This window comes from Balaenoptera musculus, chromosome 8 (genome assembly GCF_009873245.2).
Source record: "Balaenoptera musculus isolate JJ_BM4_2016_0621 chromosome 8, mBalMus1.pri.v3, whole genome shotgun sequence".
NCBI lineage: Eukaryota > Metazoa > Chordata > Mammalia > Artiodactyla > Balaenopteridae > Balaenoptera > Balaenoptera musculus.
Window position 1 is genome coordinate 96,796,575 of NC_045792.1, and position 14,532 is coordinate 96,811,106.

The 14,532-nt window shown below is 45.6% G+C and overlaps 1 long non-coding RNA gene across 2 annotated transcripts in view; it reads left to right on the forward strand.

The window, feature by feature from the left end:
* Nucleotides 1–14,052, forward strand: part of LOC118899939 — a 31,491-nt gene extending 17,439 nt beyond the window's left edge. The window contains exons 1-2 of one of the 2 annotated variants that reach the window (XR_005021010.1): nucleotides 7,441–7,568; nucleotides 13,762–14,052. This is a non-coding gene — a long non-coding RNA (uncharacterized LOC118899939). Of the gene's footprint in view, nucleotides 1–7,440; nucleotides 7,569–13,761 lie in introns of those variants that run through there. The other variant, XR_005021011.1, reaches the window with a different exon arrangement.
* The last annotated feature ends 480 nt before the right edge of the window (nucleotides 14,053–14,532 follow it).

Genomic DNA, 14,532 nt, shown 5'->3' on the forward strand with positions numbered 1-14,532 from the left:
TGCAGAGCATGGGCTCTAGGCACGCGGGCTCAGTAGTTGTGGCACATGGGCTCAGTAGTTGTGGCTCGCGGGCTCTAGAGCGCAGGCTCAATAGTTGTAGCTTAGTTGCTCCGTGGCATGTGGGATCTTCCCGGACCAGGGATCGAACCCGTGCGCCTTGCATTGGCAGGCGGATTCTCAACCACTGCGCCACCAGGGAAACCCTTGTTTTTTGTTTTTAAACTCAACAGCCACTCCCTGTAGCCCCGGGGAATTCCCTGGCAGTCCAGTATTTAGGGCTCTGGGCTTCCACTGCAGGGGGCGCTGGTCCGATCCTTGGTCAGGTAACTAAGATCCCACATAAACAAACAAACGAACAAAAAACACCCGAAATTTTGTGGTATTGGGTTGGCCAAAAATGCATGACCTGAATCTAATTATTAGGAGACATCCGACAAAACCAAATGGAGGCATATTCTACCAAATATCTGGCCTGTGGTCTTCAAAAATTTCAATGTTTTGAAAGACACAGAGGGACTTCCCTGGTGGCGCCGTGGTTAAGAATCCGCCTGCCAATGCATGGGACACGGGTTCAAGCCCTGGTCTGGGAAGATCCCACATGCCGCGGAGCAACTAAGCTACAACTACTGAGCCTGTGCTCTAGAGCCCGCGAGCCACAACTACTGAGCCCAAGTGCCACAACTATTGCAGCCCGTGCGCCTAGAGCCTGTGCTCCGCAACAAGAGGAGCCACTGCAATGAGAAGCCTGCACACTGCAATGAAGAGAAGCCCCGGCTCGCCACAACTAGAGAAAGCCTGCGCGCGGCAATGAAGACCCAATGCAGCCAAAAAAGAAATAAAAATAATAAAAAAAAGAGAGTGAGGCAAGAATACTGAAAAAAAAAAAGACAAAGAAAAAATCTGAAACTATTCCAGAGTAAAGGAAACTAAAGAGACAGCACGACCAAATGTAAAATGGGATGTAGGATTTTGTTCTGCTCTAAAGAGACTGCTGAGATAATTTGAGAAATCTGAATAAAGTCTGAAGATTTTATTATATTACATCATCATCAATAAAGTATTTAGGGATAAAAGGGCTTCATGTTTGTAGTTTACTCTCAATGATTCAGAAAAAATATGTATGTATTACACATGTATGTGTGCATGTATTGTGTGTGCAGAGAGAAAGAAAATAATAAAACAAATGCGATCAATTGTAAATATCTGGGGAATCTGGGTGAAGATATAGCGTTAATTCTTGTGTTATTCTTCCAACTTTTTTGTAAGTCTGAAATTGTGTTAAAATAGATAAATTTTTAAAATCCTAAACTTTTACAAAGTCCTAAAAATGGAATAAAGTAGGGACAGAATTTAAAAATGCAAAAAAACACCTTATTTTTGTTGTTTTAAAAATAATCCATAGCTATATGGAGAGAGATCTTACTTAAGAAGAGACAGTTGTCAGCATATAGGCGAGGGAGGTCTGGGCTTCTGTTTAAGCATCTGCTGATTTAAGTATCCAACAAGTATGCTGGCAGAGTACGTCCAATAGAGGGCGGTACAACATTATGAAGAATAAATCACATCACATCACATGGGTTTTGGGCAACATTACTTAAAGTGGATTCTAAAGTGTTTACAAATAGAACAGAGGCATTGAGAATCTTAGAGCTGAATTCTATCTGCAACCCATTTTACAGATGCACAAACTGAGACTCAAAGAGGGGAAAAATACCTTGCCCGAAGTCATAGCCACCAGCAGCACAACTGCCTTGCAAATAATAACCACAGCTATGATTTATTGAAGGCTTACTATACGCCAGGAACTGTATTACTAAGCACTTTACATGCATTATTTATGTAATCACACCTCCACCCCCATCTTTTTTTTTTTTTTTTTTTTCAGTTACGTAGCTGAGGCTCACAGAAGTCAGTAACTTACCTGATGGATGTCACTAATAAATAAGATTCTGGAGGTGCTCATAGCTAACATGCCATTCTGTCCTACAGTTTTGCTGGTGTACCTACCCTACCCTTGAAGAATCAATCACCTACTAAGGGAAGGCAGAACACAGCCATCAAAACAGAAATTTATCTCAGCGCCTACTGATGGATACACGTACACACACAAGTAACCAGAGATTAAGTGAAGAAAGATTCCAAGGACTGAAGAAAGCAGAAAAGGAAGGTGCCATTGAAATAGTAGTGGGGGGGGGGGTGAGTGGTGTGTGCAAATGGATGGTTTAGAGATGGTGAAGAGAAAGCAGAGAGTAGAGTAGAGGTGGAGAGAAAATGGAGGGGGGGGGAAGAGCACAAAGTCTTGCTGGGAAGGCAATGAGTCTAATATCTTGACTCCTCCTATCTCTGTTACCCTTATGTCCCCTCTAATGAATCCATCATTAGATGGGTTAGATGGATCATGTTAGCTCAACTTCTAGAAACATCTGTGATGCCTCCACTTCTCTCCATCTGCACTGCCTCTCCCTGGCTCAGGCCGCATCACCCCTCACCCTGACTCTTAAAAAGCCTCTGAACTGGTCCCCTCGCTTCTCTTCTTGTACTGTCCACAGCTCATTCTCCACACCACAGCCGGAGTCATCTTTTAAAATATGTATCAATCATGTCACTCTCCTATGAACATCTTCTAACGGCTTCCCGTATACTTAGAATAAAATCCAGACTCCTCACCAGGCTCTGCGTGAGCTGACCCCTGCCTACTTCCTTGACCTCATCTCCCACCAACCTCTTCCTTGCCCACATTGATTTGGCCATACTGGCCTTCGTTCCACCCTGAGCACATGTGAAGCTTGTTGCCACCTTAGGGCCTTTGCAACTTGCTCTCGCTTTTGCCTGGAACCCTCTTCCCAGGTCTCCACGTGGCTGTCCCTTTCTTCTCACTCAAGTCTTCCCTAAATGTGGCCCCACAAAGAGACCTTCCTGATCACAGGATCTAAGATCATGCCACCACCTTTCTACCACTGCATCCTGCTTTGTTTGAGCTATTGTATATGCTACTGTTACCAAAGCACCAAGTGCCGATTTTCTTATCATTATCTGAAATAATCTTGTTAACTTGTTTCCTTGCTTATTGTCTAACTTTTCCCCTCTAGAATATATTCTTCCTGAGGACAGAACTTGTTCATCACAGCAGCGCCTAGAGCTGTGAGTGCCTGGCTTATAGTAGGAAATGTAATACATAGTTATTGAATGAATGAACGAATGAATGAATGAGTTGAATTGATTGGAGCAGGGAATTCTTTTTTTTAATTAATTAATTAATTAATTAATTAATTTTTGGCTGTGTTGGGTCTTCGTTTCTGTGCGAGGGCTTTCTCTAGTTGCGGCAAGCGGGGGCCACTCTTCATCACGGTGTGCGGGCCTCTCACTATCGCGGCCTCTCTTGTTGCGGAGCACAGGCTCCAGATGCACAGGCTCAGTAGTTGTGGCTCACGGGCCTAGTTGCTCTGCGGCATGTGGGATCTTCCCAGACCAGGGCTCGAACCTGTGTCCCCTGCATTGGCAGGCAGATTCTCAACCACTGCGCCACCAGGGAAGCCCTGGAGCAGGGAATTCTTGTGCAACAAAGCAGGGTGGGATGGGGAGGTATGTTTGAAAGGGTCGGGATAAGATTGAGGAGGGCCTCACATGGTAGGCTAACCCCTCTATGTGTATGCTATAGGCAGTAGGGAGCCACTGAAAGTTTTTGATTTCCTGAAAGCAAGGTTTGTTCATTTAGTTTCCAAGTAGTGTGTAAGATGGATTGGAGAGGAGAGCTTGGAGATGGACAGTCGAATTAGGAGACTAGTGGAAACCCAGCCAAATGCAGAGTAATAGTTTAAAAACTAAATAAATTGCCTGCTTTGACCATATAACAAAAACAACTACCACAAGTCATTGGTATATAGAACTTACTGTGTCTCAGCAGACCCACCTGCAATGTCCCCCAGTGGAGTGCAGTCTGAAAGAAGACTGGAAATGGAATCAGATGGACAGAGGTTTCAACTTGTCCTGATTCTGCAATTATGGTTTATGGGTAACATCATTTGAGTCAGTCTTTAAAGGGTTAACAGTCAGGTCACAGGATTTAAGAATTTAAAAGTCTGAGCCCCAGAAGGGAACCAGTCCACATCTTGTCATTTTCTCATAAGGAAAAATGAGATTAGAGAAGGGAAGTGACTTGCCCAAGGCCAGGAGGCCAGGAGAGCTTCCTCTGTTTTCCAGAGATGCTTCATGTCTGAGTTAAGTTTCTTCACCTAGAAAATGCAGAGGATCTTCTGCACACAATCAAATAGATACCGTGAGAAGGCTTTGCAAACTGTGAAATGAGGGGCTCATGTGATATTTTATTATTATCTGGCCATAACTGCCAGCTTGGCTTTGACTCAGGTTCAGATTCATTCTTCCAACACATTTTATTTAGAGCTTACTAATGCTTACTATCTAGTGCCTACTAATGCCTCTTCTCGGCACTGGAGACACTGCAGTGAACACAGCCCCTACAAGCCCTCATCCTCCCAGTACTTACATTCTAGGGAACTGCGTGTGTGGGTGTGTTTGTTGTGTGGTGATAAGTGCTATGGAGAAGAGCAAAGCAGGAAGGGGAATGGGGAGTGGCCAGAGGTGGGAGAGGGGCTAGAATTATACACAGGGGGGTCAAAGAGGGCCTCTCAGAGAGAGTGACCCAGATTCTGGGCTGCACCTAGCACAGTGGAGGGGAACTTTTAAAATTAAAATAAAAATTTTTGGAAAGGAATATATTCGTTCTTGGGCATCAGAGTCTCGAGGGAAAGGCTGATTTTCCTCGGGTCTGTGGTGATGATCATCCGACACTGGCTCGGAGCGTCGGCTGCAGAAATGAAACCTGTGTCATCAGCATTCTCTTAGACCATCAGATGCAACTTTCTGCTTCCTTCTCACGAACAAAACCCGAGCAAAAACCTTAAAGGGGATAGCAGAAATAATTAGCATAAAGACATCCTCAAATCTGGGTAATTAAGGAAGGAGGCAGGAACCCACATTGCAGCCCTACTCTCCCCTAAGTGCAGCGCTAGGCTCCTACACGCCCATCTCATTTGATCCTCCAGGCAGCCCTACGAGGGAGATATTATTGTTCCCATTTTGTAGATGAGGAAACTGAGGTTCAGAGTGCCCGTGTGACTTGTTCAACGTCAACATAGCTGAGAAATGACAGACCAGAGATTTAAACCCAGGCCAGCCTGGGTCTTTATCCTGTGTTCTCTCTGTGAGGTCACAGCCCCTTCCCTGGGCTGAGAGCTGGAGTGGTTTTGAAAGCAACTACTGAAACCTTTCCCAGAAGAGATGCAGAAATTACATCGTCCAACTCCTTCATTTTACAGAGCAAAGGAATTAACAATACGAACGTGCGCCTAAACACCTGGTAGCCATGAATGGATGTTTGTTTTCTGTCTTTGCAGATTAGAAACCAACGGTTTAGAGAAAAGAACTTACTTCCCTGAGGTTTACAAAGCAGCTTAGCAGCAAAGCTCATAGACTAAGGCAGCCTCAGGACTTCTACATCTTTTCACTGCTCTCTGAGCCCCTTAAGGCTTAGAGGTCAAAGACTGTAGAGTCAATGACAAAGAGAGAGAGGAAGAACTGTCAGGCCTAGAGAGCAGTGATCTTTTAAGGCTTCTCTCGGAATGATTACTACAGGGGAATGGCCGGGGTGGGTGGAGGTCTGGGGCCAATAACGCGGAGTAGCCGTGAGCTGGTGGGCTAATGCTGAAGTCACTACTGAGATAGCCGTGGCTCTCTCTTCCGCTGCATGGACCGACACCTGTCACATCCGACTTGCTCTTCAGAGTGCTTTGCTTTCAGAGGCAGTGTGGTGGTGGTGCCAGCTGGCTGTGCGCTGGTGGTCTTGGGTCCAAATTCGCGTTCACAAGGTGAACCTAAGTAACAGTAATAACGGCAACAGCTAACATTGAATGAGTATGCGTGTCTGGGGTGGGGCTGGGGAGCTGGTGTGTGTGTGTGTGTGTGTGTGTGTGTGTGTGTGTGTGTGTGTGTGTGTGTAAGACAGAGAGAGAGAGAGGACAACTCTGGTCAGAGTGTGGGCTAAAGCTTGGGGGAGGAGCTAAATCAGGAGGAGGAGGGCTCTTCCCAGCACCCAGTCAGGTGACTTGATTTTTCTTCCCAGTTCACAGATGAGAAAGCAAAGAAAGGCTCAGGGAACTTCAAGGTCATATAGCCAGTGAAGGTTAGAACTCTAGTCTGTCTAAGCTCCATTTCCCCATTTTATGTTGGGTGTGTGAGTGTATATGTGCGTGGGGGGCTTAATTGCTTCTTCCATTTTAATGAGAAAATGCCGCGGGGGGGGGGTGTGCAGGGTGGAGGGAGGTGGGTGGGAGGAAGGGCTCTGGCAATTTCCGTTTCTAGGAGTGAAGGCTGCGTACTTTTGGAGCTGTCTCTTTTTGGGAAATTCACCAGGATGGGCCTTTATACAAACATGAGGCAAGTCCCCGCCCACTGTCCTTGGGGAGGGGGTGGGGTCACCCCAATCTCGAGGCAGATGGAGCGGAGTGCGTTGAGTTCTCTTTAATGATGTGAATCTGTCTTTTTAACCACCCTTCACCCTTGAGGAATGGGGGAGAAATAATCTTCCTGGAGCGAGATTCCAACTGGACATTAGGTGCCCCCTTGGGAGGTTTTTGAAGATTGAATAATGGAGATGAGGAAGGTACTGCGGATCCTTGTGATGGATTGGTTTGAGCCATTGAGTCATTCATTAATTCACCCAAGCTCTGCTAGGCTTTGGGAATTTACTGGTGAGTTACCCCCAGCTGAACTTTGGGAGAGTTAAAAGGGCAGCAAAGCAGCCCAAAATAGGATAGCTGAGATTGTAACTGACTGCTAGACCTGTGAAGCCCACCTGGAGTCTTGATGTCAGGGTGGTGGGAGAATGGGGGCTCTGGGTCGTGTCAATATTTGGATAGTTTAAAATCAGGATGATCCAGTGGGTGGTAAGATAAATTTACAGTTAAGAGTCTGGAATCAGGGAAATGCAGCTTAGAGACGTGTTTGGTTAATAGAGGTTATTTTTTCATTTGAATTTAAATGCCTTGAGGTGGGGATTGCATTCCCAACTTCCTGGGTTCTCACCACTCCTTATTGGCCCCATTGGATTTATGTATTTACATTACCGGCTGTCTGCCCAGCCCTGTGGCTAACAGAGTTTTCCACCCTAACAGTGGATGTCTCCAAGTTTTGAGAGTCTATTAATTCAAGTATAAACGAACCAAAGGCAGATGTGCAGAATCTGGTAGTGGTTTTAAGCTTTGAACTTCTCTCTGATTCTCACTGGAATGAGATAATAATGGTGATCTTTACTGGTGATCTTTATTGATGACAATAATAATTGGTGATAAATAATGGTGAATAAGTTGACATTCATTTCCATTCATTCCACATGTTTATTGAGAACTGCTATGTGTCAGCACTTTTCTAGGTCTCGGGACTACAGCAGTGAAGAAAACAGACAAAAATGGAACTTGAATTCCAGTGTGGGTGGAGGGAGACAGACAGCAGAGAAGATACATGATTGAAATGCGTGGTGTATTAGACGGGTGGTAAGTACTATGGAGACAAAGTGGGAAAGAAGGTAAGAAGTTTTGGAGGAGGAGGGCTTAGATAAGGTGGCCATCGTGGGCTTCACTGAGAAAATGAATCTTTAGTAAAGACCTGAATTAAGTGAGGGAGCTGCCATCGGGGGCAAAAACGTAGGCAGAGAAAGCAGCAGGTGCAAAAGTCCTGAGGTGGGACCAGGCCTGGGGTTTTAGAGGAGCCCTATCAACATACCATGCACTGTTCTAAGCCATTTCACGTCTATGAGGGAGGTAACGTTATTGTTCCCATTTACAGATGGGCAAACTATGGCCAGAGAATCTAAGAAACTTGCTGTGGGTTAGATAAGAGGTGGAACCAGGCTTCTAACCCAAGCTGCCTAACTCCAGACCTTGTGCTTTTAAATACTAAGCTGTGTGAAAGAGATCAGACCCAGGTACTGAAGATTTTACACCTCCAGCTATAAGCAGCCTTCCAAGCCCTGGAGGAAAACCCTGGGTGTGGTGGGAGGGGAGGGAGTGACTCAGACCTTGGCTGGCTTCCTGCTGAGTCACTGCCGATGGGCCATGAAAGGAGTTGAGTGGCACTCAGGCCTCACCTCCTCACACTGGTGGGTTCCTGTCTTCTGGGGGAGTTGCCTGGCAGCAGACCTGAGCCACACATGGTTGGTGGACAAGTTCGTCTGACTTTCCTAACAGCGCTGTTGTGGGACTGTGGGTGGGCTCCATTTCCTGGTGTGACCCCACAGCCAGCAAGAGGGAACACTCCTGGAGGCTGACTTTGTGCCCAACCGAGCTCTGTATCCTCCAGCGTGTCCTGGATGGACACATTCTGTCCCTCGTCAGGCTGGCTGTTTTTCATCTCAGGTGAACTCTTCAAGAACAGCTGTGTGCTTGCCATGCCACTACAGAGGACAAGGTGCAAAGGGCTGCCACACACATTGCCCTGGGGCTCACCCTCTTGACATAGTCATTCAGGAAGACAGCAAGGAAGGAATGCGCAAGTACTACGGCCCGTATGTCAAGTTTGTTAAGATTTCAAAACAGGGATTGACGAATAACAGTAGCTAGCACGGACTGAGCACTAACTATGTGCCTGGCAGTTTCGAAGTGCTAACTATGGTATATCTCATTTTCATAGTTCTCACAACACCTAGTTAGGGAAGTGCCTCCCATTGTACAGAAAAGACAACAGAGGCTCAGAGAGGTCACACATAGGAAAGGGCAGGAGGGACAGTGGGGATAAAATCCTGGAGTCAGGAATGTACAGGCCTGGGCTTCCCTGGCAGTCCAGTGGTTAAGACTCCGTGCTTCTGGGCTTCCCTGGTGGCACAGTGGTTAAGAATCCGCCTGCCAGTGCAGGGGATGCGGGTTCGATCCCTGGTCCGGGAGGATCCCACGTGCTGCGGAGCAACTAAGCCCGTACGCCACAACTACTGAGCCTGAGCTCTAGAGCCCATGAGCCACAACTACTGAGCCCATCAGCCACAACTACTGAAGTCCGCGCGCCTAGAGCCCGTGCTCCGCAACGAGAAACCACCACAATGAGAAGCTCGCTTACCGCAATGAAGCCCCCACTCACTGCAACTAGAGAAAGGCCATTCAGAGCAATGAAGACCAACACAGCCAAAGATAAATTAAAAAAAAAAAAGACTCCACACTTCCTCTGCAGGGGGCACGGGGTTCAATCCCTGGTCAGGGAACTAAGATCCTGCATGCTCCCCCCCGCCCCCGACGTGGCCAAAAAAAAAAAAAAAAAAAAAAAGTACAGCCTGAATTTAGAGAGCTATGAGGAGCTGGAGCAAAAGAATGGAGGAGGGAGGAAGATAGTGACGGATGAAGCTGGAGAGGACCAGTGGGACCAGACTATGAAGTTTGGACTTGAGTTCATAGTGGCAGGGAACCACTGAAGATGTTCCAGCCTGTTTCTCCTTGGTGCCCCAGAGATACCACACCTTTGTTGCTTTGGTTTAGGGTCACCTTGGAGCATGAATAGTGGAGATTGAACAAGCACAGTGGGAAGAACTCATACTGTCTGCATGGTGAGATCCCTCACTGGCTCCTTGCTCACCAGCCATCCTCTGTATTTGTTGAACCTCTGCTGTAGAATATCCTTAGATAAGAACTGTATGTTCACAGGAATGTGCTGTCCACAGCTGGCTGGTCCTCTCCACTCTGGCCATGCCCACCTTCCCTGATTCACATCTTTTCCTGGCCTTCACCTCCTTCCTCCCCAATTCTAATGTGCACGTAAGTTGTTTTTGTCTAGCTGGCATTTCCACTACTTTTGCAAAGCTTCCCTTCCCTGTGCTTCTTCTGTGATCTAGCCAGTTTGCCTCACAACACTTTCTTGTGGTAGACACCATTAGTTACCTACCCAATCTAGTCTTCTTCCTTCCTGGCTTAAGAAACCACAATTTTGTTCAGGCTGACCACATGGCCAGCCCCAGGCCATGGATCATGATACGTCTAAGCCAATCACATCCCTATTTCTCACTTTTCTAGACTCCCTTGCAGCTAGGGTATCCACGTGACCCAGTTGTTGCCGATAAGACCTGAGGGCAAGTCTGCTCTGGGGCTTCTGAGAAAGCTTGCAATTTTTTGACAAAAGAAAACAGCCTCTTCCCCATGACAAACCCTTCCCACTGCCCCCAAGATAAACACAGTCATGATGGCTAGAGCTCTCTGCAAGCTGGGAGGATGTCAACTGAGGGTTGTCAGCAGCCCTCATTTGGAGAAAGCCTGCTTTCTGAGGAGATTGTACCATCAAACACAGAGAGAAAAGCATCAGAGCAGGGAGAGAGAGAAAGAGAGAAAAGTTGAAGTCTTATATGAATGTCTTTATTTATACCTGAAAGCAGAACTACCCCTGGAATTCCAAGTTATGTGAACAATGCATGTCTTTCTTTTTTCCTTATGCGTGTTGAGATGGGTTTCTATTATTTGTAACCAAAGGTCCAGGTCTCCCATCTTGATGATAAATGTTCCGCAGGACTCGCAACCTTCCTCTGCCTGTAACACCTGTGACCTTCACGGACTGTTAGGATGTGTGTGAGTCACATGTCATCCACCTGCCCTCAACCTCAGCACCCCCTCCCCAGCACACACAGACACACACACACAGACAAACAGACACACACACACAGATATCTCCATCTCTACCCTCTTGGTAAAAGCTGGCCCAAGGGAATGAGGAATGAGGAAACCCAGGGTGTCACCACATACTAAGGCCACTTCAACTCCTCTTTGTGCTCAGAATGCCCTTGCAACACCCTTGTTTGAGAAACACTACAGTTAAGAAATGGGAGTCAGAGAAAAGCGGGCTGGGTGGGCAGGGGTGGGGTGCACAGGGTCCATGTGATCTGGGAGGGAACTTCGAGATTGTGCAGCTGTTCTCTCACTCATTTGTTCATTCATAAAACATTCCTTTTGCCTTTATTTATTATTATTATTGTTAATTGAGATATAATTGACATATAACATTAGTGTCAGGTGTACAACATAATAATTTGATAATTGTATATATTGTGAAGTGATCACCACAATAATCTATCATCACACATAGTTACAAATCTGTTTTTCCTTGTGATGAGACCTTTTAAGATCTACTCTCTTAGCAACTTTCAAATATACAATAGTATTATTATTTATTTATATTTTGGCCGTGCCGTGATGTGGGATCTTAGTTCCCTGACCAGGGATTGAACCCATGCCCCCCGGCAGTGGAAGCACAGCATCCTAACCACCGGACCACCAGAGAAGTCCCTACAACAGTATTATTAACTGTAGCCAACATGCTGCACATTACATTTTATGACTTATTTATTTTAAAACTGGAAGTTTGTACCTTTTGATCCCCTTTACCCATTTTGCCCACCCCCCGACTCCCCCCCCACCTCTGGCACCACCGATCTGTTCTCCATGCAACACATTTCTCTGTTGAGCGTCTACTTCGTGCCAGAGTCTAAAACGTTCCCTGCTTTCTCTATGTTGGTGAGGAAATGTAACGTACAGTATATGAAAGATACAAAAGAAAGAAACTGGTGAGTCTCCATCTTCTCTCCTTCTCAGAGAGAAAATGACCTTAAAATAAAACTGATGATGAAATCCAGATTGGCAATGAGAGAGCCTTACTATTGAGTGGGATTTGGGATGTTAAAATAAGATGTCACATTGGGAGTGAGAATCTCCTTTCCTGGAAACCTTCAGGGTGAAGATCTAAACCACTGACTCATCTTTACTAGGCACCTCCATGGGGTAATGCATAAAGCAAAGGCTTCTGAGTGAAGCAACTTAGCTTTGAAATCCTGACTCCTTTCTTGAAATGGGTGGGTTTCGACAAATTGCTAAACCTCCCTGAGTCTCAGTTTTCTCTGAGTTACTGTGAGTGTTGTACGAAGACAATATTATGTAATATATATATTTTTTAATTAATTAATTAATTAATTTTTTGGGCTGCGTTGGGTCTTTGTTGCTGCACGCGGGCTTTCTCTAGTTGCGGCGAGCAGGGGCTACCCTTTGTTGCGGTGCGCGGGCTTCTCACTGCGGTGGCTTCTCTTGTTGCGGAGCACGGGCTCTAGGCACACAGGCTTCAGTAGTTGTGGCACACAGGCTCAGTAGTTGTGGCTCGCGGGCTCTAGAGCGCAGGCTCAGTAGCTGTGGCGCACGGGTTTAGTTGCTCCGTGGCATGTGGGATCTTCCTGGACCAGGGCTCGAACCCGTGTCCCCTGTATTGGCAGGCGGATTCTTAACCACTGCGCCACCAAGGAGGTCCCTATGTAATATTTTTTGAGGGCTGACTATATCCTGGTTCTGATCTAAGCTCTATATGTCTCAACTCATTTAAACCTCACAACAAATGAAGAAACTGAGGCTTAGGAAGGTCAAATACCTTGCTGGTCAGTTGTAGAGCCTGGCTTTGAACTCAGGGAGCCTGGCTCTAGAGCTTTTGCTTGTAACCGGGTCACTTACTGCTGCCGTTCTTGGTAAAATGGAGACTCATTTGTTTCAATCACTAGAGGATAGGAAAGTGGTAAGTAAGATACATGGGCTCTGGAGCCACAGTGCCCTGGTTCAGATCCCAGGTTTATCACTCCTTAGCTGAGTTACTATGAGCAAATCATTTCACTTCTCTATCCCTGTCTTGATTTCCTCATTTGTAAAATGGAGCTGATAATAATGTTCTTAAGCTTTTTGTGAGAATTGAGTGACTTAACACAATAAACTTTGTTTTCTTTTAAAGGCCATTGATTTTTTTTAAACATCTTTATTGAAGTATAATTGCTTTACAATGGTGTGTTAGTTTCTGCTTTATAACAACGTGAATCAGTTATACATATACATATGTTCCCATATCTTTTCCCTCTTGCATCTCCCTCCCTCCCACCTTCCCTATCCCACCCCTCTAGGTAGGCCATTGATGTTTTAAAAAAAGATTTATTTATTTAGGCTGTGCTGGGTCTTAGTTGTGGCATGCGGGATCTTCATTGTCACGTGCAGGCTCTTTAGCTGCGGCATGTGGGATCTAGTTCCCTGACCAGGGGTCAAACCTGGGCCCCCTGCATTGGGAGCATGGAGTTTTAGCCATTGAACCACCAGGGAAGTCCCAACACAATAAACTTTGAATCATACCTGGTACATGGTAAATGCTCAATAAATGTTGCCTAGTATTTTCTTTCAGGTCTCTTTGCTTCCTCAGGGAGATTCCCCTCCCCACCTCCACCCAATCTGAATTATGTTCCTTCTCCGAGCACCACGTTCCTTTCCCATATAACACTTAGGACGATTTGCAATCATGTATAATTGTAACCACCTCACAGGGTTGTTAGGATGATTAAATGAGATAATGTGAGTAAAGCACAGAGCTTCCTGGCATATGTGTGGCTCTTGGCAAGTGTAAATTGTTATATTATTATCACCATTATTTACACTGGATGCCTTCCTTGGTTGAAATCACTGATGTTTTGATGCATTGACAATTTCACCAAATCGAAGGCACCTGTCAATTACAACCCACACCATTACTGATGCATTTCTAAGAAATACAAAATCATGACACAAAGCTTTCCTATCACGTAGAATTTCCATTTCATGCATATTGAAAGAGCTCTTTTAAGTCTTATTTAGACATAGATTTTTATCATGTATCAAGCTGCTCTGTTTCCTTGCCTTTTTAATACACAATAACTTTTCATTTCAGTGCCAAATCCACATGGAATCTGTTTGAAGACATTGTTAGTGGCGATTAAACCAACACCTGTGGTGTTAACAATGCACAAAACTCAAGAGAAAGGATGACAAGATGCAGAACTGTGACCAAGTCTGTGCACGTGCAGCCAACTGCAACTATATCACGACTATCTCCTGGCTGCTTGCAATTTGAGCTACTGTTGATTACAACATACAGCCTTATTTCAGAGATGTAAAAATATGAAAAAAAGTGTCATAAGTTTGATGGAATACAATATTAAAATTTAAATGTCCTCCCTAACAGTCGTGTGGTTCCTTACTTGGTTTTCCGAAAGCCACCGTGTTTCACATCAAACCTATGTAGGTTTTCCTTCTAAGTAATGGCTTCATCTTTAGCATCAAGCTTTGTGTTGGTTAAAGCAATGCTAGCGGGCTTCCCTGGTGGCGCAGTGGTTGAGAATCTGCCTGCCAATGCAGGGGACACGGGTTCGAGCCCTGGTCTGGGAAGATCCCACATGCCGTGGAGCAACTGGGCCCGTGAGCCACAACTACTGAGCCTGCGCGTCTGGAGCTTGTGCCCGGCAACAAGAGAGGTCGCGACAGTGAGAGGCCCGCGCACCGCGATGAAGAGTGGCCCCCGCTAGCCGCAACTAGAGAAAGCCCTCACACAGAAACAAAGACCCAACACAGCCAAAAATAAATATAAATAAATATATAAATAAATAAAATTAAAAAAAAAAAAAAAAAAGCAATGCTAGCTGCTGTAAAAGATAAACCCTGA